Below are 25,725 nucleotides of genomic sequence, written 5' to 3'. Positions count from 1 at the left end.
GAGAAAAGTCAGAATTCCATTTTTTTAGTGGCTTTGTCTCATTTAGTCATCTGCTTTTCCCCCTTTAATCATCAAAATTATTGTGATAGTTCTATGATTTCCCTTCAGTGACCAGTTAGTCCAAAGTACAGTTTCTCCCTCTTCCCTAACAGCAGCACGAATCGTAGAAGCGCATTCCAATTTATTTTAATATTGCTTCTTTCATCTAGTAGATCACCAAAAACTCTTTACAGAGAGATGCAGTAATTAGATAATGCTATACAGTTAGCACTTAGAGTGGGATCCTATTGACTTTGACCAAATGGGGATGACGAAAGTCAAGTTTTCTTTCCTCCCTTTATCTGGTTGTGCGTTCAAGAGATTCAAGAGATGTCTCCACACATGAGGCCCCGTTAAGTTAGAAATAACTTGGGATGAATGAAAGATTTGTTTTGCTAGGTATTGCCGCGTCTTTTGCTGCAAAGAACCGCTCACCTATGTAATTGCAAGTACGGGAGTAGATAAATGGGTTAACCTTTTTAAGGCTCCAAACTCTTTCAATAAGCAGTGTTAATTAGCCGTGGCCCTCAGTAACTCCATTTTGGCTTCCCACTGCTGACCTTCATGATATGCAGTTCTCATGTCCGGCTTCCATAGAATCACGCGGCTCTTTATAAGCAGGCAACTGTTAGAAGTGCTAAGGAGAGGATCACAGTAGGTGAAAACACAGCAAGATTCTTGTGCCCAAGTACTGAAGCTATAATAAATATCACAGGAATAACCCTGGCTGAGAGAAGACTGATTCTCTTCCAAAACTAGACATTACTTTTTTTTTAAATGGTATGTTCAGCATTTCAATCACTCAATCGTATTTATTGAGCGCTTATTGTGTACTAAACGCTTGGGCGAGTACAACACGACAGTATAACAGACATATTTCCTACACTTACTATTTGCCAGTTACTGTATTAAGCTCTAGGGTAGATACCAGCTAAACAAGTTGGACACAGTCCATGGTCCCACATGGGGCTCACAGTCTTAATCCGTATTTTATGGATGAGGTAACTGAAGCACAGAAAAGTAATGTAACTTGCCCAAGGTCACACAGCAGACAAGTGTAGGAGCTGGGATTAGAACCCAGGTCCTTCTGACTCCTAGGCCCGTGCTCCGGCCACTAGGCCATGCTGCTTGATGAAGCCTTTAAATGTACTTATTTTTTTATAGATTAATGTTAGCTCAAATTTTAATTGCCATTTTTTGGCGGGGGGAGGGGTGGGGGAATGGAAAATTTCCATTGTCCATTCTGCCTCAAACTTCAGAATTGTAATTGTGTCAGACAGAGTCTTGAATGTTCCTGGAGAGGGAGCCGGGAGAAGCGGACTGAACAATGAGAGGTTGTTGTTGGGCTCCTCAGAAAGACCTAGTTCTGCCCAAGCCATTTGGAACATTGATGTGAATGCTGTGGAGCTTTCTGAGGTGAAGGGATGAGAAAAGGCAACAAGACTGACTCTCAAAGGAGAGAGCTACAGGAGTCGGAGAAAGCGGAGAAAGAAAAACTTGGAAAAGATAGAGGCGAGAGACAATTAGATCAAAGAGAGAGACAGAGAGACACAAGTAAACAGAAAATAGAGAACAGAGAATGAGGAGGAAGAGCCTCAGAAACTCCTTACCTTCAGCTTTAAAACACTCAATCATCTTGTCCCCTCCAACCGCACATCACTACTTCCCTACTACAACCCGGCCTGCAAACCTCACTCCTCTAATGCCTGTCTTCTCACTGTACCTCGGTCTCATCTATCTCGCCGCTTACCTCTCACACTCGTCCTGCCTCTGGCCTGCAACACCCTCCCTCTTCATATCCCGCAATTACTCTCCCCCCCTGTTCAAAGCCTTACTGAAGGCACATTTCCTGCAAGAGGCCTTCCCTAACTAAACCCACCTTTCCGCTTCTCCCACTCCCTTCTGCGTCCACCCCCACCCCACCGAGCCCCACAGCACTAAAGCACATATCTGTAATTTAATTTATTTATGTTAATATGTCTTTCCCCTCTAGACTGTAAGCTCCTTACGGGCAGTGAATGTGTCTGTTATATTGGGCTGGAGTGTGGACTGCAATGGAATTATTATTAACTAGGAGCAAAGAAAATGGAACTGATAGGGAGAGCTCTTGCAGATACAGTGTACTTGGGGGTTCTTGGGGAGCGTGGACGGTGGAACAAATTAGTAGAGCATAAAAGCCAAGAAAGTGACTCAGAAACACAGAAGAGTCACCTTCTCAAACAGACCCACACATACACCAACACACCAACAGACACCCCCCCACACTCAACAGAATTATCTTCTTGGAGGATTTCCATGGGCAGTCTGACCATGGCAGCCACATGAGACAGGAGGAGCTGATAGCATCTTTCTCTGTGCCCCCACCACCCCAGTCTGTTATACCTATATGTTCCCTGTAATCACAATAATAAGCGATTAGTACAGTACAGTGCTCTGCACACAGTAAGCACTCAATAATTTGACACCTGTCTACATGTTTTGTTTTGTTGTCTGTCTTCCCCTTCTAGAATCTGAGCCAGTTGTTGGGTAGGGACCTTCTCTATACGTTGCCGACTTGTACTTCCCAAATGCTTAGTACAGTGCTCTGCACGTAGTATGCACTCAATAAATGCACTCAAGTAAAGCACTCAAGTGAAGTGACTTGAATTCATTCATTCATTCATTCAATCGTATTTATTGAGCACTTGCTGTGTGCAGAGTACTGTACTAAGCGCTTAATGAACGAATGACCTAATGAATTGATAATAATAATAATTATGGTATTTGTTATGCGCTTACTAGGTACCAGCGGAAGCAGTGTGGCTCAGTGGAAAGAGCGTGGGCTTGGGAGTCAGAGGTCATTGGTTCGAATCCCGGCTCTGCCACTTGTCAGCTGTGTGACCTTGGGCAAGTCACTTAACTTCTATGTGCCTCAGTTACCTCATCTGTAAAATGGGGATTAAGACTGTGAGCCCCAAGTGGGACAACCTGATCACCTTGTATCCCCCCAGCGCTTAGAACAGTGCTTTGTACATAGTAAGCACTTAACAAATACCACCATTATTATTACTAGGCACTGTATTAACCACTAGGGAAGATACAAGGTAATTGGGTTGGACACAGACCCTGTCCCTCCTGGGGCTTACAGTCTTAATCTCCATTTTACAGATGAAGTAATGAGGCACAGAGAAGTGAAGTGAAGCCTACTGCATCAGCCTTCTCTCTGATCTCCCATCCTCGTGTCTCTCCCCACTTCAATCCATACTTCATGCTGCTGCCCGGATTGTCTTTGTCCAGAAACGCTCTGGGCATGTTACTCCCCTCCTCAAAAATCTCCAGTGGCTACCAGTCAATCTGCGCATCAGGCAGAAACTCCTCACCCTCGGCTTCAAGGCTGTCCATCACCTCGCCCCCTCTTACCTCATCTCCCTTCTCTCCTTCTCCAGCCCAGCCCGCACCCTCCGCTCCTCTGCCACCACTAATCTCCTCACCGTACCTCGCTCTCACCTGTCCCGCCATCGACCCCCGGCCCACGTCATCCCCCTTGCCTGGAATGCCCTCCCTCTGCCCATCCGCCAAGCTAGCTCTCTTCCTCCCTTCAAGGCCCTGCTGAGAGCTCACCTCCTCCAGGAGGCCTTTCCAGACTGAGCCCCTTCCTTCCTCTCCCCCTTGTCCCCCTCTCCATCTCCCCCATCTTTCCTCCTTCCCTTCCCCACAGCACCTGTATATATGTATATATGTTCGTACATGTTTATTACTCTATTTATTTATTTATTTATCTATCTTACTTGTACCTATCTATTCTATTTATTTTATTTTGTTAGTATGTTTGGTTTTGTTCTCTGTCTCCCCCTTCTAGACTGTGAGCCTGTTGTTGGGTAGGGACTGTCTCTATGTATTGCCGACTTGTACTTCCCAAGTGCTTAGTACAGTGCTCTGCACACAGTAAGTGCTCAATAAATACGATTGATTGATCGATTGATTGATTGATTGAAGTGACTTACCCAAGGTCACACAGCAGATAAATGGCAGAACTGGAATTAGAACCCAGGTCCTTCTGATTCCCAGGTCCTTGCTCTATCCACTAGGCCATGCTTCTCCCCAATCAGTCAATCAATCAATCAATCAATCATATTTATTGAGCGCTTACTGTGTGCAGAGCACTGTACTAAGCGCTTGGGAAGTACAACTTGGCAACATATAGAGACGGTCCCTACCCAACAGCGGGCTCACAGTCTAGAATGGGGAGACAAACCACTAAACAAAACAAATGGGTGTCAATGCCATCAGAATAAATAGAATTATAGCTATACACACATCATTAATAAAATAAATAGAATAGTAAATATGTAGAAGTAAAATAAATAGAGCAATAAATCTGTACAAACATATATACAGGTGCTGTGGGGAGGGGAAGGAGGTAGGGCTGGAGGGATGGGGAGGAGGAGAGGAAAAAGGGGGCTCAGTCTGTAATCACTGTAGTCCCAAGCAGCATGGCCTAGTAGAAAGAGCACAGGTCTTGGAGTCAGAGGACCTGGGTTCTAATCCCACCCCTGCCACTTATCTCCTCTGTGACTTTGGGCAAGTCACTTAACTTGTACGTGCCTCAGTTTCATCTGCAAAATGGGGATTCAATACCTGTTCTCCCTCCTACTTAGACTGTGAATCCCCTGTGGGACCTTGTCATCTTGTACTTATCCCAACTCATAGTACAGTGTTTGGTGCATAGTAAGTGCTTAACAAATACTACAATTCTTTATTATTCTCCCAAGTGCTCAGTTCAGTGCCCTGCACACATTAAAGTGCTCAGCAAATACTACTAGAGAAGCAGCGTGGCTCAGTGAAAAGAGCACGGGCTCTGGAGTCAGAGGTCATGAGTTCAAATCCTACTCCGCCAATTGTCAGCTGTGTGACTTTGGGCACTTAACTTCTCTGGGCCTCAGTTCCCTCATCTGTAAAATGGGGATTAAGACTGTGAGCCCCTCATGGGACAACCTGATCACCTTGTAACCTCCCCAGTGCTTAGAACAGCGCTTTGCACATAGCAAGTGCTTAATAAATGTCATCATTATTGTTATTATTATTATTACTGATGGAAGCAGGATCTCAAAAGCCCATAGAGCAGCCCCCTGGCATAAGCAAGAGTTGCCAGTGCAGCCTGAAGCCTCCTTGCAAGCCTGCAGGAGAGGGACTTTGAAAGCAGAATCCCTGCCCGGGGGTTTGGTTGGGCAAGAGATGGAGTGTTAAAGTCCTTCTTGGGGGAATCAAGGGGCTGTAGACAGAAATCTATGTTGACATTAAATTTATGTTAATGCATTGTGAATTGAACTGTATTTTTGAGCTTCTAGCAGGGATCCTGTTTATCCATAATAATAATGCTGGTACTTTTTAAGCGCTCACTATATAATAATAATAATAGCATTTATTAAGCACTTACTTATGCAAAGCACTGTTCTAAGCACTGGGGAGGTTACAAGGTGATCAGGTTGTCCCACGGGGGGCTTACAGTCTTAATCGCCATTTTACAGATGAGGTACCTGAGGCACAGAGAAGTTAAGTGACTTACCCAAAGTCACACAGCTGACAAGTGGCGGAGCCGAGATTTGAGCCCATGACCTCTGACTCCAAAGCCCATGTTCTTTCTACTGAGCCATGCTGTGTTCTAAGCACTAGGGTAGAAACAAATTAATCAGGTTGGACACAGCCCCTTTTCCACATGGGGCTCACAGTCTTAATCCCCATTTTACAGATGAGGTAACTGGTACCCAGAGAAGTGAAGCGACTGGCCCAAGGTCACACAGCAGACATGTAGCGGAGCTGGGATTAGAACCCAGGTCCTTCTGACTCCCAGAGCCTGCGCTCGATCCGCTAAACCACACTTCTTTCTCTCAACTCCCAAGTGCTGAGTACAGAGTTCTGCACACAGTGAGTGCTCAATAAATACGACTGACCGAATGCTTAACAAATACCATTAAAAAATTGAGTTAACTCCCAGGCCTTTGCTCGATCTGCTAAACCACACTGCTTTCTCTCAACTCCCAAGCAGTTAGTACAGTGCTCTACACCCAATAAACTCAATTTTTTAATGGTATTTGTTAAGCAGTCAGTCGTATTTATTGAGCAGTCACTGTGTGCAGAACTCTGTACTAAGCACTTGGGAGAGTATAGTGTAACGATATAACAGGCACATTCACTGCCCACAATGAGTTTACAGTCTGGGGGGACTATGTACCAGGCACTGTACTAAGCACTGGGTAGATACTCCCTCATGAGGCTCACAGGCAAAGGGGGAAGGGAGAACAGGTATTTTATACCAATTTGACTGATGAGGGGACTGGGGCCTGGATGGGTTGGGTGATCTGCCCAAGGTCACACAGCAGGAAGGCGGGGATTGATACCCTGGTTTCTTAGCTCCCAGCCCTGTGTTCTTTCCATACTGCTTCTCAAAAGTAGTCAAGAAGCAGCGTGGCTCAGTGGAGGGAGCCCGGGCTTTGGAGTCGGTGGTCATGGGTTTGAATCCCGGCTCCGCCAATTGTCAGCTGTGTGACTTTGGGCGGGTCACTTCACTTCTCTGGGCCTCAGTTACCTCATCTAACTGGGTAGGGACTGTCTCTATATGTTACCAACTTGTACTTCCCAAGCACTTAGTACAGTGCTCTGCACACAGTAAGCGCTCAATAAATACGATTGATGATGATGATGATGATGATGTATTGGTATAATAATACCAATTGACTGACTGTGAGCCCCCTGTGGGACAACCTGATCACCTTCTAACCTCCCCAGCGCTTAGAACAGTGCTTTGCACACAGTAAGCACTTAATAAATGCCATCATTATTAAATACAAGTCAAGTTGGACACTGCCCCTGTCCCACGTAGGGCTCATGGTCTTAATCCCCATTTTACAGAAGAGGTAACTGAGGCACAGAGAAGTGAAGGGACTTGCCCATGGTCACCCTGCCAACAAGGGGCAGAGCCAGGATTAGAACCCTGGTCCTTTGGACTCCCTGGGCCAGGCTCTATCCACTAGGCCATGCTGCTTTTCAATAAATACCACTGATTTAATGACTAATTGAAAAGATGGGCTTATTAAATTGGCTCATTATTTTAGATACAGCATGTGGGAAGAAAATTAAGTCACCTCTTTGACCCACATATTAGTTGACTTTTAAGTGTTTTGGTGGGAAACTGAACATTCTGATGCATTTTCCTTACTGAAGTGGAAATCACACCTGTTATTATACCAATACATACATTGCGTTGTGTTCTTCAAAACCAAATTTAAAAGTTGGCAAACCCAGGTGGAATTTATTCTGATTGTTCTTGTCATAGGATTGACTCATTTTTCTTCAGGGAATGTGAATCCATTGATCTTTATTTTCATAATTATTATCTTCATAATTGATCATAAATCTTTTGGTTGTCTAGCTCCAGAGTTCTTTAAGATTTTGATGTCTATTCTAATTTTTGGTAAGGAACTGATTGTACAGAGTTGGCTTCCTAGGTAAAATAGCGTTTAATAAACACTAATTAAAAAAAATGCTTGGTAGAGTAGGAAGAATGGGTAGGTATGGTCCCTGCCCTCAAGGAGTTTACAATCTAGTATTGTATGTCTTCAATTCTTCCCTTGTTTTTCCTCAAATAAGGCATTCAAATGTTATTTCCCTGTTTCTTATTAAGATTAAATCAATCCCATGATTAATCAAATAATATGATAGTATGATTTATTTTGATGAGAAAAATCCATGCATTTGTATATTCTTAATCTCAAGGCAGAGATTGATTTAGCATGTAGAAACACTAGGAAACAAAGGATATTGGAACTGTTATTGGAACTGTTGGGATTTAGTTTAATGCATATTGACATATTTTCCAGTTACAGTAGTTTCCTGTTTCTTTGTATACGTTTACCTAAATCTCCCTGGCCTGTACACACTTTAGTTTGAGACACACACCTTTTCAGTTTCTCGAAAATTAGAAAAACCAGACTGTAATTTAATAAACCCAGGATATCTGTGGATAGACAAAAGATTAGAGAAGCAGCGTGGCCCAGTGGCAAGATCCCGGGTTTGGGAGTGAGAGGATGCACGTTCTAATCCTGGCTCCCCCACTTGTCTGCTGTGTGATCTTGGGCAAGTCACTTAACTTCTCTGTGCCTCAGTTAACCTCATCTGTAAAATAGGGATTAAGACTGTGAGCCCCATGTGGGGCAACCTGATTACATTGTATCTACTTCAGCGCTTAGAACAGTGCTAGGCACATAGTAAGCGCTTAATAAATGCCATTATTATCATTATTATAATTATGATGAGATTTGAACTTTCATCACTCGTTCTCTAAAAAGAGATTATGGAGAAATCCCTCAAGGGAAAGTAAGAAACATGCCACAAAATTAAGTCAGTTTTTTTAATGGTATTTGTTAAGCACTTACTGTGTGCCAGGCATTGTATTAAGTGCTAGGGTAGGTGCAAGATAATCAGATTGGACACAGTCCATGTCCCACATGAGGCTCCCCATCTTAATCCCCATTTTATAAAGGAAATACCGGAGGCACAGAGAACTGAAGTGACTTGCCCAAGGTCACATGGTAGACAAGTGGCCAGGCTGGGTTTAGAACCTAGGACCTCTGGTTCCTCTTTCTACTAGGTCATGTTGCTTCTCATTTTTACCACATATCCCTTTACCATATTCAAAAATCACTCAGTGAAATTAAAGTGAAGCTTACATCCCATGCATATTCAATTGCATATTCAATTATTTATTCTCATCACTCTATTTGTAAATATTTTTATGTTGTCCCCTCTTTTAGTTCCTTGGGGTCAGGGACCATGTCTCGCTTTGATAGGATTTAGGATTAGTAGTAGTAGTAGAACTGGTATTCAATGCTTTTGGTGTGTAGAGGACTGAAATCAGCACTGGGAATATAGGTAGGAATTAAACACGATCCCTGTCATCATCATCATCATCATCATCAATCGTATTTATTGAGCACTTACTGTGTGCAGAGCACTGTACTAAGCGCTTGGGAAGTACAAGTTGGCAACATATAGAGACAGTCCCTACCCAGCAGTGGGCTCACAGTCTAAAAGGAGGAGACAGAGAACAAAACCAAACATACTAACAAAATAAAATAAATAGAATAGATATGTACAAGTAAAATAAATAAATGTCCCTTGGGGAGTTTCACCATCTCAGAATTGCACCTAGTACAGTGCACCGACTCAACGGGAGCTAAAAGCATAGTATTTCTGTGACTACTGCTACTACCACAACAAATAGTAATAACTGTGGTATTTGTTAAATGCTTTCTATGTGCCGGGTACATATGGCTAAGCTCTGGGGTAGATCAACAGGTTGGACACAGTCAAGGTCCCACATGGGGCTCACAATCTGAATCCCCATTTTACAGTTGAGGTAACTGAGGCACAGAGAAACGAAGTTACTTGCCCAAGATCACACAGCAGACACGTGGGTGAGCTGAGATTAGAAGCCAGATCCTTCTGATTCCCAGGCTTGCTCTGTATTTACTAGGCTATGTTACTCAATGTCATCCCTTGTACACTCTTAATCAATCAGTCAATCAGTCAGTGGGGAGTTGAGTTGAGAAGGGTCTTAAAAGTTTGGTGAGCTTAGCTCTTTCTCCCTCTCTTTCTTTTCTCAGCAACTGATTACACGCGGCCTGCAAGGTGGATTTAAGATTACTTTTCATAGGTTTCCTTGGTGCATTGCATAAGCTCTGCTTTATGCCCAGATGGCAGAGCAGACTGAAGTGAACGTAAATAAAAAGGCAGCAGACTGAATATCTGGCTAAGCGGGGCTAGGGAATGTGGCAGTGTTAGCATTTTGTTGGATGTGGTGGGGAAGAGGCGACAGGTTGGAGGACAGATGGAATAGATCTGAGCAGGGACATGGTGGCCGGGAAGATGAATCTGATTTTGGTCGCTATTTGGAAAAGGAAAGCAGGAAATCTTGACCTTTAAGAGAGGAAAGGAGGTACACCCAAAAAATCAATCTGTTGGAACTCTTGGAGAATTGGGTGAAAAGAGTGGGAAGAGGGGTAGAATTGAGAGAAAAAAAAAATCCATTTGAAGCAAAAAACCCAATAGGAATGCAAGTGATATTTACTGAACTCCTATTGAGGGTAAACAATAATAATCATGGTATTTGTTAAGTGCTTACTATGTGTGAAGCACTGTTCTAAGCTCTGGGGTAGATACAACGTAATCAGGTTGTCCCATGTGGGGTTCACGGTCTTCATCCCCATTTTACAGATGAGGGAACTGAGGCCCAGTGAAGTTAATGGCTTGCCCAAGGTCACATAGCTGACAAGTGGCGAAGCCGGATTATAACCCATGTCCTCTGACTCCCAAGCCCTTGCTCTTTCCACTAAGCCACGCTGCTTCTCTACCGTGCTAAGTACTTGTAAAAGTACAGCAAAAGTTACGTATTTTCTTTCCCTTCCATGAGATCTCCATCGAGAGACTGGTCAAACCTTCATACACTTTTATGTTGTCTCCCCCATTAGCTCCCTGTGGGCAGGGACCATGCCCCTCGCTTCTATAGGACTAGGGGAGCAATGTGGTCTAGTGCAAAAAACACGGTTTCGGAGTCAGAGGACCTGGGTTCTTATCCTAGCTCTGCCAGTTGCTTGCTAGGTGACCTTGGGCAAGTCACTTAACTTCTCTGTACCTCAGTTTCCAAAATCAGTGAGCCCCATGTGGGACAGGGACTGTGTCCAATCTTGTATCCATCCCAGAGCCTAAAACAGTGCTTGCTACACAGTAAGAGTTTAGCAAGTACCATTATTATTATTATTATTATTGATAAAATATTGGATGCCAGATCCTAAGCTTTCCTGGTAAAGATCACAAAATTCCACTTTCATTTTCTCTCTGAATTCAATGTTGTAAAAAGAGAAAATTCAAATTCAAACCTACCACTTGTCTACTAACTCTAATTTTATTCTTCTAGGTACTTCATACCAGGTACTGCATAGGATCAGTGCTCTATAAATACTCTTTTGATTGATTGGTTATCTGACTTACTGATCTAGTTGTCAATCAATCCATGGCATTTACTGAGTCCTTACTAGGTGTAGAGCACTGTACTAAGCACTAGTTAACTGCGATATTTGTTAAGCACGTACTATGTCCCAAGCATTGTTCTAGGCACGGGTAGATACAAGATAATCAGCTTGGACACAGTCCCTGTCCTGCAGGGGGTTTATAGTCTTAATCCCCATTTTACAGATGAGGGAACTGAGGCCCAGAGAAAGTAACTGACTTGCCCAAGGTCACACAGCAGACGTGGTGGAGGCAGGACTCGCACACGTGTCCTTTGACTCCCAGCCCCCTGCCCTTTCCTTTAGGCCACACTGAAGCCCGTGTATGTCCCGTTACTAACGAGATAGAACTGCATCTTCAAAGACAACTAGAAAATACCCGGCAGCTCTCTACCGTGTTGTTTGAAAGTGATTTTGGGGCCTAGAAATGAATTTTTTTGTTTAGTCAACTTTATCTTAAGGAATGCTGGAGAGATGAGGGAGTCTCCCATCAACTTTGCTGGATGAGGGTCGCTTCTGAGACTCCAGGACAAAGAACTTGTGTGAAGGACTTGATCATAGTGATTGTGAGAAGGAAGACCCCTCTCAGGGTGGCACCTGGAGAGTTTCCAGTACACTACCAGTCTTGGCTACTGGAGGGAGAGTCAAGCAGAGGCCTACCCATTCCATTCCTAGCTTGGCCAGTGGCTAGCAAGTTGAAGGCAATCGCTACATGTCAAAACTCACCCGTGCTGGGCAGCGGCAGCATGGGAGAGAGTAGAGGGTGGAGATTCAAGTTTACTGTGTGGAAGGAGGCAATGGTAAACCACTTCTGGATTTTTACCAAGAAAACTCTATGGATCCATGACCAGAATGATTGCAGATGGAAGTGGGGTGTCCTGGGAGAGCTGTGTCCATGGAGTTGCTATGGATCAAAGATGACTTGACAGCATAAGACAAGAGATGCTAGAACTGGTAATTTGATGATAATACAATAATATTGATAAGCATAATAATAATGATGTTCGTTCAGCACTTACTGTGTGTCAAGCACTGTTCTAAGCACTGGGGTAGACGCAATTTAATCAGGTCCGATGAACTCTAAGTAGGAGGGAGAACAGGTACGGAATCGCCATTTTAGAGATAATAATAATAATAATGGCATTTATTAAGCACTTACTATGTGCAAAGCACTGTTCTAAGCACTGGGGGGATACAAGGTGATCAGGTTGTCCCGCAGGGGGCTCACAGTCAACCCCCATTTTACAGATGAGGTAACTGAGGCCCAGAGAAGTTAAGTGACCTGCCCAAGGTCACACAGCTGACAAGTGGCGGAGCCGGGATTTGAACCCACAACCACTGACTCCAAAGCCCAGGCTCTTTCCACTGAGCCACACTGCTTCCCTAGAGATGAAAATGAGGCACAGAGAAGTTAAGTGACTTGCCCAAGGTCACACAGCAGGTAAGCTGTAGAGCTGGGATTAGAACTCAGGTCCTTTGACTCCCAGGCCCGAGCTCTTTCCAATAGGCCACTCCGGTTCTCAATTATATTTCGATTTTCTTTTTTAAAAATGACGAGTTGATATAGATATATAAAGGGGAATTCAGATGGATTGTCACTCCTCAGCAGTGGAAAAACCATCACACCATCCCATAAAGCAACAGTAGATAAACATCTTCTTGAAGTATTTAACTTAGGGTTCAAGCTCTCTCGTCCACAGATCTTACACAAGTCTGTTTTGGGGGCTTGCTATGCAAGATGAAGGAGTTTCTCAGGGGTATAAACAACATGTGTGCTGCAGTGTTCATTGCAAGGATCTATTGCATTAGCAGAACATCAATATGAAAATAATTAGCTGCTAAACGCCTAGTGAGCATTGAACCATGCAATTTCCCGCATTTCTGATTAATGACATGGTTCATGACAACATGAATTATGATTGGAAAATTTCAAGCCATCCGTTCTAAGTACTCTTGTCTTAACTTTATTTGTAACAAAGGATACATAGTAGAAAGAGAACTCTCTAAAATAATTTTTTTTAATACCCCAGAAATGCGGGTAGTTGGCATTCCTTGGCAATACGAATTCTGTTTTTTGATACTGAGAGGTTATGGATCTTTTTAATATGAGGGCAGCATCAAAGCAGGAGTTCCATGCTGCAGTTACAGTGGATTTGCTTTTGAGTTCTGTTTGGAATTCAGCATCTAAAGAGGGTGGGAACAGATTGATTTGGTATTTTTTTATGACCAATCGTGTATAAATTGTTTTATCATTCTTTCAAGTATGTGAGTATTACATTATACACTCCATATATTTCATTTGCTTTCTGTGTCAGAATCAGGATCTTGGCTTTTAAAATGGAATGGCAATGCCTGGCAGTTTGATTAAATTATCAGTAAGTTCTGGGTAATAATAGTGCATTTCTAAAAATTATAAATATCGATGTTTTCCCAGCTGTTAGAAAGAGTTGAAAAAGTCTTTTGCCCTGAATTGCAATTAAACTCATAACAAATCTTAATATGATTCCAATTGAAGAGCCACTTTGGAGGAGATAACAAGCCACACTATTTCAGGTTGGGGAGGATGTGGCAAAATAAGCGTGTGACGTAAACACGCTTGGTCCGTGAAGAAGCATGACTTAGTGGAAACAGCACAGGCCTGGGAATCTGAGGCTCTGAGTTCTAATCCTGGCTCTACCACATACCCGCTATGTGACCTTGGGTAAGTCACTTCATTTCTCTGTGAATAACTCCTTCATCTTTAAAATGGGGGTCCATCTCTGCACCAAGCAGAATCTCTTCATTGTTGGGTTCAAGGTTCACTCGGCTCTCTTTCCTTATCCACCCTTACTCCTCTCCCACTACAACCCAGACTGCAAACTTTCCCCTTCTAATATGAATGCAATGACTATCTCTCCCTCTCACCTCAGCCATCTCTCCCACACCCTCCAGCCTGCAAGGAACATATCAGACAGATCATTCATTCAGTCATGTTTATTGAGTGCTTAGTGTGTACAAAGCACTGTACTAAGTGCTTAGACCAGCATTCTCCCGAGAAGCAGCGTGGCTCAGTGTAAAGAGCCCGGGCTTCGGAGTCAGAGGTCATGCGTTCGAATCCCAGCTCTGCCAATTGTCAACTGTGTGACTTTGGGCAAGTCATTTAACTTCTCTGTGCCTCAGTTCCCTCATCTGTAAAATGGGGGTGAAGACTGTGAGCCCCCTGTGGGACAACCTGATCACCTTGTAACCTCCCCAGCGCTTAGAACAGTGCTTTGCACATAGTAAGCACTTAATAAATGCCATCATTATTATTATTATTCTCCCTATCTTCAAAGCCCTACTAAAATGGCATTTCCTCCAGGAAGCCTTCCCTGCCTCCCCTGTGCACTTGGACCTACTCTCTAAATGCCTCTAATCTCCCACCTCCATCCCAACTACAGATATGCACCTGTCCTTATACTTGGTTGCTTATCAAAGAAGCAGCATGGCTCAGTGGAAGGAGCATGGGCTTTGGAGTCAGAGGTCATGGGTTCAAATCCTGGCTCCACCAACTGTCACTGTGTGACTTTGGGCAAGTCACTTATCTTATGTTGCCAACTTGTACTTCCCAAGCGCTTAGTACAGTGCTCTGCACACAGTAAGCGCTCAATAAATACGATTGATTGATTATCTTCTCTGTGCCTCAGTTACCTCATCTGTAAAATGGGGATTAAAACTGTGGGACAACCTGATCCCCTTGTAACCTCCCCAGCGCTTAGAACACTGCTTTGCACATGGTAAGCGCTTAACAAATACCATCATTATTATTATTATTTTAATGTCTGTCTCCTCTGCTGGACTGTAGGTTTCTTATGACAAGGAATCATGTCTATCAACTGTATTATACTTTCCCAGGCACTTAGTACAGTGCTCTGCACACAGAAGTGCTCAGTTAATACTTTGATTGATTGATAACTGGTATTTTCTGAGTGCTTACTATGTGCCAAGCACTGCTCTAAGCCCTGGGGTAGATATGCAAGATAATCGGGTTGGACGCAATCCCTGCCCCACATACGGCTCAGTCTTAATCCCCATTTTTACAGATGACGGGACGGAGGCCCGGTGAAGTGAAATAACTTACCCAAGGTCACACAGAACAATGGGGGATCTGGAATTAGAACCCAGGTCCTTCTGACTCCAAGGCCTGTGCTCTATCCATTAGGCCACGCTGCTTCTCCAATGGCTATTTATAATTGTATCTTTTTCTTTCCTGGGTCATGGGTTCTAATCCCAACTCTGCCACTTATCAGCTGGGTGACTTTGGTCAAGTCACTTAACTCCTCTGTGCCTCAGTTACCTCATCTGGAAAATGGGGATTAAGACTGTGAGTCCTAGGTGGGGCAACCTCATCACCTTGTATCCCCCCCCCATGCTTAGAACAGTGCTTTGCAAATAGTAAGCACTTAACAAATACCATTATTATTATTATTTCCTCCTCTATCCACTATTTGTAAATATGCTTTAGTTACCTGTATCCCGTTAGATGGTAAACGTCTTGAAGGCAGGAGTGTGTCTCTTTTCCATTCTAATCCTGGCCCCACCACGTGCCTGATGTGTGACCTTGGCAAATCACTCAACTGCTCTGTGCCTCAGTTTTCTCATTTTTAAAATGGTTTAAAATATCTGTTCTCCAGGAGAGGGACTGTATCTGACCTGATTAAATGGCTACTTCAGCTCTTAATGCTTAGAACAGTGCTTTGCACATAGTAAGCACTTAATAAATGCCATCATTATTATAGTAAGCACCTAACAAATTGTTGTTGTTGTTATTATTATTATTGTCATTACTATTTTATTCCAGTCCTTTAACGTGTCCCAGAAAGAAAATACGGGTGGGGACATTTAGTAAGAAAGCTAATTCCCTCTGTATTGCATGATACATGATACTTGCATCTCTCTCTCTCTTTCTGTCTCTGTCTGTCTCTCTCTCCATATATACACATATTCAGGCCTTATATATATCTAAGGCCTGAATATGTATATATACACATGTACCAATATGTATATATATATATACATGTTGATATTTTTCAGGCCTCATATACCAATTGCTGTTTTCTCTAGTCCTCCATTATTTTCTAATTTACTCTCCTCATTTTTCTGGTTAAAGACTGATTTAAAAGAATGAGTCCATTATCTTGGTCATTTCAAAGACATCATTAATTTTATGTTGCTCCTCATTTATTAGTGAGTCTATTTTCTCTCCAATATCTCTTTTTTTCCTTAATATGTTTGTAAAAGTCCTTCCTATTTTTGTTGGCTCCTTTTGTATGGGACATTTAAAGCTTTGTTTTTCAATCAATCAATCAATCAATCAATCGTATTTATTGAGCACATACCGTGTGCAGAGCACTGTACTAAGCGCTTGGGAAGTATAAGTTGGCAACATAAAGAGACGGTCCCTACCCAACAGCAGGCTCACAGTCTGGAAGGGGGAGATAGACAACAAAACAAAACATATTAACAAAATAAAATAAATAGAATAAATATATACAAATAAAATGAATAAATAAATAGAGTAATAAATACGTACAAACATATATACATATATACAAGTGCTGTGGGGAGGGGAAGGAGGTAAGGCGGGAGGGATGAGGAGGGGGAGGAGGGGGAGAGGAAGGAGGATGCTCAGTCTGGGAAGACCAAGCACTGTACTAAGTGCTTGGGAGAGTACAATACAACAGTAAACCAACACATTCTCTGCCCACAGTGAGCTTACGGTCTAGATGGGGAGAGGTAGACATTAATACAAATAAATCAATTACAGATATGTACATAAGTGCTATGGGGCTGGGAGGGGGGAAGAATAAAGGGAGCAAGTCAGGGTGACACAGAAGGGAGTGGGAGAAGAGGAAAGGAGGGACTTAGTCTGGGAAGTCCTCTTGGAGGAGACGTCCTTTCAATCAGGTTTTGAAAGGGAGGAGAATAATTGTCTGTCAGATTTGAGGAGGGAGGCCGTTCCAAGTCAGGGGCAGGACGGGCGCCCGGGTCAGTGGCGAGACAGAAGAGACCGAGACACAGTGAGGAGGTTGGCATTAGAGGAGTAAAGTATGTGATTTCGGTTGTAGAAGGAGAGTAGTGAGGTGAGGTAAGAGGAGACAAGGTGGTGAAGTGATTTAAAGCCAATGATAAGGGGTTTTTGTTTGATACAGAGGTGGATAGGCAACTACTGGAGTTTTTTGAGGAGTGGAGTAACATGCCCTGAATGTTTTTATAGAAAACGTGTGAAGTATGTATGGACTGGAGTGGGGAGAGTCAGGAGCCTGGAGTAGGATGAGTGATTGAATTAACATGGGAGCAATTTGGATGGAGAGGAAAGGTCAGATTTTAGCGATGTTGTGAAGGTGGGACTGACAGGATTTGGTGATGGATTGAATATGTGGGTTGGATGACAGAGAGGATTCAAGGATAACGTAAACCTTATGGGCTTGTGAGAAGGGAAGAATAGTGGTGCCATATACAGTGACGGGAAAGTAATGAGTGTCTACTATAAGTGGGGTACTGGGCTCATCAGCATTTGGGAGACTAGAGTAAAAACAGAAGGGCCAATCTTGTCTTTGAGGAGTTTACAATCTAATGAAATTATTCTAAAGGGAAATATGAGTTCAAATTGTTCCTTAAATTTTACCAAAAAATACAATCCATTTGCCATTTCACAAGCTTTTTTTTTAAACTAGAGTGTCCTCTTTCCAGAATGTCTTGGTTCATCTTCCTACAGAAATGTTCAGGGGTGGTATGTTCCTGGACATATCACCCTCCTCCTCAAAAATCTCCAGTGGTTGCCTATCCACTTCCATATTAAACAAAAACGCTGCACCATTGGCTTTAAAGCACTCCAACACCTTGCCCCCTCCTACCTCACCTCACTTAGTGGAAAGAGCGTGGGCTTGGGAGTCAGAGGTCATGGGTTCTAATCCCGGCTCTGCCTCTTGTCAGCTGTGTGACTTCAGGCAAGTCATTTAACTTCTCTTTGCCTCAGTTACCTCATCTGTAAAATGGGGATTAAGTCTGTGAGCCCCACATGGGACAACCTAATTACCTTGTGCCTACCCCAGCGCTTAGGACAGTGCTTAGCACATAGTAAGCACTTAACAAATACAATCATTATTATTGTTATTATTATGCAGTCGAGTCATCTCTGACCCATAGCTACTCCATGGACACATCTCTCCCCGAACGCTCCATCTTCATCTGCAACCGTTTTGGTAGTGTATCCAGAGAGTTTTATTAGTAAAAATATGGAAGTGGCTTACCATTGCTTTCTTCCATGCAGCAAACTTGAGTCTCTGCCTCCGACTCTCTCCTGTGCCGCTGCTGCCCGGCACAGGTGAGTTTTGACCTGTAGCAGATTGCCTTCCACTTGTTAGCCAAGAATGGAATGGGTAGGCCTCTGCTTGATTCTCCCTCCCATAGTCGAGACTGGTAGAGTACTGGAAACTCTCCAGGTGCCATCCTGTGAGGTGTTTCCCAGGTTACACAGGCTCTATTTCCTGGTAGTATTTTTTTTTTTTTTGTGTGTGTGTGTGTGTGTGTGTCTTGTCTTTTCTTATGCCATCGAGTTTGTTGTCTGTCTCCCCCTTCTAGACCGTGAGCCCACTGTTGGGTAGGGACCATCTATATGTTGCAAACTTGTACTTCCCAAGTGCTTAGTACAGTGCTCTGCATTTAGTAAGCGCTCAATAAATACGATTGATTGATTTCCGACCCATAGTGACACCATGGACACATCTCTCCCAGAACTCCCCATCTCCACCTGCAATTGTTCTGGTAGTGGATCCATAGAGTTTTCTTGGTAAAAATCCGGAGGTGGTTTACCATTGCTGCCTTCCAAGTAGTAAACTTGAGTCTCTGCCCTCCACTCTCTCCCATGCTGTTGCTATCCAGCATGGGAGAATTTTGACTTGTAGCAGATTGCCTTCCACTCCCTAGCCACTGGCAAAGCTAGGAATGGAATGGGTAGGCTTCTGCTTGACTTTCCCTCCTGCAGCCGAGACTGGTAGAGGACCAGAAACTCTCCAGGTGCGACCGACCCTGAAAGGGGTGTGTGTTTGAAGGCAGACATGATCTATCTGTGATAATAATGGTATTTGTTAAGAGCATCTATGCCAAGGAGCACAGGGTTAGAAACAAGATCATCAGATGGGACAGGGTCCCTGTCCCACACGGGGCTCAAGTGTAAGGGTCAGGGAGAACTGGTGTTGGATTCCCATTTTGCAGATGAGGAAGCAGAGGCACAGAGAAATGAAGTGACTTGCTTCAGGTTAACAGCAGGTGAGTGGCCGAGCTGGGATGAGAACCCAGGTCATCTGACGCCCAGTTCTGTCACCTTTCCACTAGTGAATTTATTCAATCATATTTATTGAGCATTTACTGTGTGCAGAGCACTGTACTAATGATGATGACATTTGTTAAGCGCTTACTACGTGCAGAGCACTGTTCTAAGCGCTGGGGGGGGTTACAAGGTGATCAAGTTGCCCCACGTGGGGCTCACAATCTTAATCCCCATTTTACAGATGAGGGAACTGAGGCTCAGAGAAGTTAAGTGACCTGCCCAAGGTCACACAGCAGTCATTTGGCGGAGTTGGGATTTGAACCCATGACCTCTGACTCCAAAGCCCGGGCTCTTTCCACTGAGCCACGCTGCTTCTTGGGAAGTACAAGTCGGCAACATATAGAGACGGTCCCTACACAACGATGTTCTATATGTTCTATATGTTGCCAATTTGTACTTCCCAAGCGCTTAGTACAGTGCTCTGCACACAGTAAGCGCTCAATAAATACGATTGATGATGATGATGATGAACAATGGGCTCACAGTCTATGCCGCGGCAGTGTGCATCTGCCTGTCTGTTCTCATCAAAGATGGCATCATTAATGGTGAGATTTCATCTCTGTAGGAGTGTGACTGAAAAAAAGCCCAGGCTTTTCCATCGTGCAGTATTGAAAGCCATCAGGGCACCTTGCTACCCTCTTATCCAGTTGGACTGCTCTGACACAAAGTGTACTGCCAAAAGACATTGTCGTCTTCTCAGAAAATGAAGCGCCAATGTTCAACTTAGTTGCACAGAAACTTTGCTTAACATCAGAGGGGCAGGGATGGGGAAGCAGCATGGTGTAGTGGATAGAGCACCAGCCTGAGAGTCAAAAGGTCATGGGTTCTCATCCCTGCTCCATCATCTGTCTGCTGTGTGGTCTTGGGCAAGTCACTTCACTTCTGTGGGACTCAGTTACCTCATCTGTAAAATGGGGATTAAGACCGTGAGCCCCATGTGGAACAGGAACTATGTCCAACCCTATTTCCTTGTATCCACCCCAGCACTTAGTACAGTGCCTGGCACGTACTAAGCACTTAATAAATACCACAACTAATTAATTATCCTATCATGGGTATGATACGGGCTTGCTTTGTCTTTCCAGTTTGTTCTGGGTTGAAGCATCCCAATCTCTAGCCCAGACCCCATGTGGCCCATGGTAAATCCTGGAAGTCAGCAAAAATAGAAATGGAGGTGTCTGAACGGACTAGAACCTTTGTGTGATATCTCCTCAGGAGCAGACACGAAGCAGCGTGGTTTAGTGCAATTGCCCAGGCCTGGAAGCTTGAAGAACCTGGGTTCTAATCCCATCTCTTCCACTTGTATGCTGTGAGATTTTGGGCAAGTCACTTCAATTCTCTGTGCCTCAGTTATGTCATCTGTAAAATGGGTATTGAGACTGTGACTCCTATGTGGGACAGGGACCGTATCCAACCCAATTTGCTTGTATCCATTCCAATGCTTAGTACAGTGCCTGGCACATAGTAAGCATTTAATATATACCAATCATTCGTTCAGTTGTATTTATTGAGTGCTTACTGTGTGAAAAGCACTATATTAAGCACTTGGGAGAGTACAATATAACAATACCACTATTATTATTATTATTATTATTATAAAAACTCCTCACCATTGACTTTAAAGCACTTAATCATCTTGCCCCCTCCTACCTCACCTTGCTACTCTCCTACTAAAACTCAGCCGGCACACTGGGTTCCTCTAACCCTAACCTTGTCACTGTACCTCAAACTAGTCTATCTCACCACCGACCTCTTGCCCACATTCTACCTCTGGCCTGAAACGCCCTCCCTCCTCATATCAGATCGATAATTTCTCTCCCCCACTTCAAAACCTTACTGAAGGCCCACCTCCTCCAAGAGGCCTTTCCTGACTAAGCCTTCCTCTCCTCTTCCCTCACTCCCTTCTGCGTCACCCTTATTTGCTCCCTTCATTCATCCTCCCTCCCATCTCCACAGCACATATTTATATATCTGTAATTTATTTATTTATATTAATATCTGTCTCCCCCTTTTGACTGTGAGCTCGTTGTGGGCAGGAATTTAGTACAGTGCTTTGCACACAGTAAGCGCTCAATACATATGATTGAATGAATGAATGAATGAATGACTTTGTCCTTACCTAATCCATCAAGAGGATGGCCAGCACTGACACGCCAAAAGCCTAGATGCCAAGATACATGTATCATCCAATATGCTATGCCAGCCACTTAATACAGTGGTCAAATGCTACTATCAATCAATCAATCATATTTACTAAGTGCTTTCTGTGTGCAGAGCACTGTACTAAGCACTTAGTAGAGTACAATATAACAGACACATTCCCTGTCCACAGTGAGTTTCCAATTACAGGGAGAGCTTATAGTTTCGAGGGCTGTATTGAAGGCGACTTTATTCTGAAAGGATTCAGGTTCTCGAACATCCTTTACCCAATAATTGAGGGTGGTCCAAAAAAACCAAAAAGTAGGTTAATTTGGAGGTCGAGTAACTTTTTTTGATTTCTGATATTTTCTTAAATAAAGACTGTCTGAAGGGAGAGGAATCCCCTTCCCTGGAGCTCAAGAGCAGAGTGTAGACCTCCTTTATATCAATCTCTCAGTCGTATTTACTGAGCACTTACAGTGGGCAGAGCTCTGTACTAAGGACTTGGGAGAGTACAGTATAACAATATAACAGAGTTGGTAGATACATTCCCTATCCACAAGGAGCATACAATATAGAGGGGGAGACAGACATTAATATAAATAAATACATTGTGTGTATGGTGCATAAGGGCTGTGGGGCTGGGAGCAGAGAGTTTAGCTGGAGCATGTCTGCAAGCAGGGCAATGGGTTAGAAAAGCTCTGGAGATCTCTGCCCTCATAATAATAATAATAATAATAATTTTGGTATTTGTTAAGCTCCCATTATGTGCCACACACTGTTCTAGGCACTGGAATAGATAATAATAATAATAACTATGGTATTTGTTAAGGGCTTACTATATGCCAGGCATTGTACTAAGTGCTGTACTAAAAGCACAGTCTTTTAGACTGTGAGCCCACTGTTGTGTAGGGACTGTCTCTATATGTTGCCAATTTGTACTTCCCAAGTGCTTAGTACAGTGCTCTGCACAGAGTAAGCGCTCAATAAATATGATTGATGATGATGATGATGATGCTGGGGTGGATACAAGCAAATCATGTTGGGCACAGTCCCTGTCCCATGTAGGGATCACAGTCTCAATCCTCATTTTGCAGATGAGGTAACTGAGGCCTAGAGCAGTGAAGTGACTTCCCCGAGGTCACACAGTGGACAAGTGCTCAATAAATGCCATTGATTGATTAATTGATTGCTTTACTGCAAACCAAGAGCTGGGGTACATACAGATTATGAGTTGAGATGCAGGTCCTCTCCTTCATGGAGCTTGCAGTCTGAGAGCTTCAGAGGGTAAATAACATCCCCATTTTACAGATGAAGAAACCGAGGCACAGAGATGTTATGACTTTTTCCCAAGGTCACATAGAGGGCCAGTGGTAGAGGACAGGGACCTGGTTTTCCTGATTTGGTGCCCCAGGATTTGTCCCATTAGGCCACACTGCCTTCCATGACTTCAGTGAAGCAGTGTGGCTCAGTGGAAAGAGCACGGGCTTGGGAGTCAGAGGACGTGGGTTCTAATCCTGGCTCCACCACTTGTCAGCTGTGTGACTTTGGGTAAGTCACTTCTCTGGGCCTCAGTTACCCCATCTGGAAAATGGGGATTAAGACTGTGAGCCCCATGTGGGACAACCTGATTACCTTGTATCCCCCCCAGCACTTGGAACAGTGCTTGGCACGTAGTAAGTGCTTAACAAATACCATTATTATTATTATTATTTAGATATGCTTTTCTAAAGGCACCAGAAGCAGCATGGCCTAGTGGAGAGAGCATGGGCCTGAGAGCCAGAAGGACCTTGGTTCTAATCCCAGCTAAACCACTTTCATTCATTCATTCAATCAATCGTATTTATTGAGCGCTAACTGTGTTCAAAGCACTGTACTAAGTGCTTGAGAGAATACGATGTAACAACAAACTGACACATTCCCTGCCCACACTTGTCTGCTGTGTGACTTTGGGCAAATCACTTCACTGCTCTGCGCTTCAGTTACCTCATTTGTAAAATGGGGAATAAGACTGTGAGCCCAATGTAGGACAGCGACTGTGTTCAACCTGATTATCTTATAATAATAATAATAATGGCATTTATTAAGTGCTTACTATGTGCAAAGCACTGTTCTAAGCACTGGGGGATACAAGGTGATCAGGTTGTCCCACGTGGGGCTCACAGTCTTAATCCCATTTTACAGATGAGGTAACTGAGGCACAGAGAAGTTAAGTGGCTTGCCTAAGGCCCCACCGCTGACAAGTGGCGGAGCCAGAATTCGAACTCATGACCTCTGACTCCAAAGCCCGTGCTCTTTCCACTGAGCCACGCTGCTTCTCATAACTACTTCATAACTACTTCTCATAACTACTTCAGTGTTTAGTACAGTGCCTGGCACATAATAAACACTTAACAGATACTACAAAAAAATCAAAAGAAAAAAGATAAAAAGGGAATGTGTGGTGGCATTGATGAGGCTGCTCTTTAGGTTGCTAATTGTGATATTTCATTCATTAATTTAATTTAATCGCATTTATTGAGCACTTATCATGTGCAGAGCACTGTACTAATCGCTTGGGAGAGTAGGTGCAACAATAAACAGACACATTTCCTGTCCACAACGAGTTTACAGTCTTAAGTTCCTATTGCAGTTTCAGCTCAATTATATTTCAGATGGAAATGTCTTTCGTTTTCCCGGAACAAGAGCCATGTTCTTCAGTTCTAGAGAGTTGTTGAAAAACTAGAGTGAAACTTTGGCCTCCCTTCAAAAACCTCCGGTTCACAAAAATCACAGATCAGTGGTTTTAGCTGGTACAGAAACATCTAAGGAAGAATATGGTACATAAGAATCCCCAGCCCAGCACAGCTGTTCTTTGACTTGACCCTTGTGATAAAAAACAAATCAAATACTAGGTTTTGAGTCCCGCTCCCTTTGATTGCTTGAAATAAGACTATTCATATCATTTTCATTTTGTCTGTTTTAAAAAAGGAAATTAGAGCTCAGTTATGATTACAATGGCAACGTTTTTCATCCCTGCACACAGTAAGCGCTCAATAATACGATTGAATGAATGTGGTCTTTGGGAGAGGTGAAATAGAACTTTTCCATATTTTCGTTTCTCTTTACATTTTTAATAGAACTGTCAAAAGCAATGTGACAGGTTAGTAATGATAATTATTATGGTATTTGTTAAGTAATTTCGATGTGCCCAGCATTGTTCTAAGTGCTGTGGTTGATACAAGGTAATCAGGTTGGACACAGTCCCTGCCCCACATAGGGCTCACACTCTCATTCCCCATTTTATGGATGAGGTAACTGGGACACAGAGAAGTGAAATGACTTGCCCAAGGCCACACCGCAGATAAGGGGCAGAGCTGGGATTAGAACCCATGACCTTCTTACTCCCAGGCCTGTGCTCTATCCACGAAGCCACTCAGTGGAAAGAGTACCGGCTTTGAGAGGTCATGGGTTCAAATCCCGGCTCTGTCAATTGTCAGCTGTGTGACTTTGGGCAAGTCACTAAACTTCTCTGTGCCTCAGTTCCCTCATCTGTAAAATGAAGATTAAGACTGTGAGCCCCACAAGGGACAACCTGATCACCTTGTATCCCCCCAGTGCTTAGAACCGTGCTTGGCACATAGTAAGTGCTTAACAAATACCATTATTATTATTATTATTATCCTCTACAATAAATAATTGTGGCTGATGGTCCTTTCTTGCTTTGCCTAGTGAACACCCAGCCTGGCCTGATCAATCCATCAGTGGTATTTATTGAGAGCTTACTTTGTGCAGAACACTGTACTACACTGTCAGGCAGAAGAGGAGCAGCATGACTTGAGAGAAGCGGCGTGGCTTAGTGGAAAGAGCACGGGCTTGGGAGTCAGTAGTGGGTTCTAATCCCAGCCCCGCCGCTTGTCAGCTGTGTGACTTTGGGCAAGTCACTTCATTTCTCCGTGCCTCAGTTACCTCATCTGTAAAATGGGGATTAAGACTGTGAGCCTCCTGTGGGACAACCTGATCACCTTGTATCTACCCCAGCGCTTAGAACAGTGCGTGGCACATAGTAAGTGCTTAACAAATACCATTATTATTATTGTTTTGACCTAATAGAAAGAGCACAGGCCTTGGAGTCAGAGGAACTGGGCTCTAGGCTCTTCCATTTGCTCACTGTGT

At 43.5% G+C, this 25,725-nt stretch overlaps 1 protein-coding gene and 1 non-coding gene across 3 annotated transcripts in view; one reads left to right on the top strand and one right to left on the bottom strand.

Moving 5' to 3' along the window:
- The window catches only part of TAFA2 (TAFA chemokine like family member 2), a 526,830-nt gene that overhangs the window by 5,265 nt on the left and 495,840 nt on the right, over positions 1 to 25,725 (top strand). The window lies entirely within an intron of this gene.
- Positions 18,999 to 19,140, bottom strand: LOC119923740. The gene has a single exon (XR_005448953.1). It is a non-coding gene; the product is annotated as a small nucleolar RNA SNORA7 (small nucleolar RNA).

This window comes from Tachyglossus aculeatus, chromosome 2, assembly GCF_015852505.1.
Source record: "Tachyglossus aculeatus isolate mTacAcu1 chromosome 2, mTacAcu1.pri, whole genome shotgun sequence".
Lineage (NCBI taxonomy): Eukaryota > Metazoa > Chordata > Mammalia > Monotremata > Tachyglossidae > Tachyglossus > Tachyglossus aculeatus.
The sequence above is the reverse complement of the archived record's forward strand: the minus strand, read 5'-3'. Positions and strand labels throughout refer to the sequence as shown.